The sequence below is a fragment of the Rattus rattus genome, chromosome 1, assembly GCF_011064425.1.
Source record: "Rattus rattus isolate New Zealand chromosome 1, Rrattus_CSIRO_v1, whole genome shotgun sequence".
Lineage (NCBI taxonomy): Eukaryota > Metazoa > Chordata > Mammalia > Rodentia > Muridae > Rattus > Rattus rattus.
In genome coordinates this window covers 170,064,151-170,066,670 of record NC_046154.1, presented here as the reverse complement: position 1 = coordinate 170,066,670, position 2,520 = coordinate 170,064,151, and positions in this window count along the sequence as shown.

The window sequence follows — 2,520 nt, the reverse complement described above, 5'->3', positions numbered from 1 at the left end:
TTTCAAATGTATGTAAATATGCATTCTGATTGTTCTCCTTTCTTTTCTTTTTTTCTTTTTTTGTCTTTTGGGTGTTTGATTGTTTGTTTGTGTTTGCTTTTTCTAAACAGGGTTTCTCTGTGTAGTCCTGGCTGTTCTGTAGACTCACTCTGTAGACCAGGCTAGCCTGCAACTCAGAGATCTGCCTGCCTCTGCTTCCCAAGGGCTGGGATTATAGGCATGGATACCACCTCCTGGCTTCATTTTTTTTTTTTTTTTTTAAATCTCCCTCCTCTCTCACCCCCATCCTTACAAAAAGCTTTCTCAGATTCATGTCTTTTTATACAGTTTTGTGACCAGGGCCATCTACTGACATGTTCCTTATTGTGCAACCTGTTTTTCTCTCTCTAGTTTTTCTCTTTTTGATATTATTCTTCCTTAGCCTCTCTTTTTTAGTGGTATTTGACCCTGTTAGCCATTCTGCAGTCTTGAATTCCACTTTCTGACTCTCTTAGCTTATTCTCTCTCCCTGGTGGGTACTTCTTATTCAGTTTACTCATAAACAGTGGTAATATTAAGGATTTTCTTGTTGTGTGCATTTTCCTTTGGTATCTTCCCTTTATTTCTGAGATTTCAAATGCATATCACAAAACTACCAGAAGTAATGATATTACTATCCATTTTCTTAATATTTCAAAGATCAAACACTGAATTAGGACAATGACATATATTTTCTTGGCAACCGGAAACTGATTTTCAGACAAATAATTCATAAAGTTAAAAAACAGTCTACGTTCCCAAGAAAACATTTTAAATCATATCTTAAAAAAAAAAATCTGAAGGAGAATCATTGTCTTTGCTTGGTCACGTTAGGGAATTATGAAATCCTTTTCTGTATTAATTAAAATACCTTTATTACTTCTTGCACTATAAACCAATAATATTTACTAAAAATCGAATACAGTCTTGGGAACACTTATAACTTACTTATATTTAGCTAAGTTTGCTTTACAAAAGTTATGGTAGTACATCTCCTTATCCCAACCAGAAAGTCAGAACCCTAAATATCCTAATCTCCTGTGAGCCCGACTCACAAGTACTTTAAAAAATTTTAAAAATCCTTTGAGAATTTCATAGACACATATAATGTTTTTACTCAAATCCACTCCCACTCCCTCCCAACCAGCTCTTACCAAAACCATCCTACCATGTCCCTCCCCTAACTTAACCTACATTTCTTTTCATTTTGATACAGGGTCTCACTGTGTCTTCCTGGCTCTTTTGGATCTTGCTCTGTAGGCCAGGGTGGCCTTGAATTCCCAGAGATCTCCCCCAAGTTCTGAGACTTAAGGCCTGTGCCAGTATAACCCGCTTTATATACTTTTTCTAAAGTCCACCTAGCCTAGGTATTGCTCCTAATATGTGCATGGGTTCAGGGCCATGCTCAAGAACATAGGCAACTTACTGGGGGCCACATTCCAGAACAAAAAAAAAACCTGACTCTTCCTCTCCCAGCAGCAATCACCTGCCAACAGCACTGAAGGGATGGGGTGCTGGGAGCCTGTCTTCCAGCCGTGCTAGGTATTTGACTGTCTTGTTCTTGTGCAGGTCTTGTGCACGCAACCACAGCTGTTGGTAATTCATGTGTGCAAATGCACTGTCACGTCCAGAAATTCTCTTCAATCTCTGGTTCTTGCAATCCTTCTGCCACTTTCTCATGACCTCTGAGTCTTGTGGGTGGTGAGCATGATGTATGCGTTCCACTTGGAGCCCAGCACTCTATGGTCTTTATATTAACCACCAACCCCTGCCGAAGGAACCTTTGCTGATGAGGGTTGAGAGCTGCACTATGAATGAATATAGAAATTTATGAATATAAAGGTAAGTTTTTAGAAGATGGTTTGATTCACTTAGCCAAAGAATAGTTGGTTCGACCTACTTAACCAAGGGTTCTTCGCTCAGTTAACAGTACCAAGCATGAGTTCTTGTCTTGTGGAATAGATCTGAGACCCAACTAGAAAGCATTGGCTACTCCTACAGCATTCCATGTCACTATGGTATCAATGTCTGGCATGCCAGACGAGTTATTATGTCATCATGACTGTAGCCTGCAGTCTACACCTTGGTGAGACTGTTTGACTCTCTCTTTCCTCTCCCCTTCCCCCTTCCCAGCAACCTGCATAGCACCTCCCAGTACTGTGAACTCTTAACAGTAGGGAGGAAACTTTCAGGTCTCTGCCAGCTGGATTTTTTTTTTTTTCATGTCATGTGGCTCAAGTAAGTAAGTGATCTTACCATGAAGCTCTGATGGGTTTCCAAGAACAATGTTTGCAGCTGTACTGTTTGGGGACTCTATGGAATCCCCTTGACCAACAACTCTTGAGGATGTCACACACCCTGGTGTTGGACATTTTGATTGATAAGCTGTGATGTCTGAAAGAGTCATTATCCTTCCACATGACTCTCCCTGTCTCTCCTCCTCTGAACTTTTCAAAGCTTGGATCCACGTGGAGAGAAAATGTGGTATTTGTCTTTCTGGGT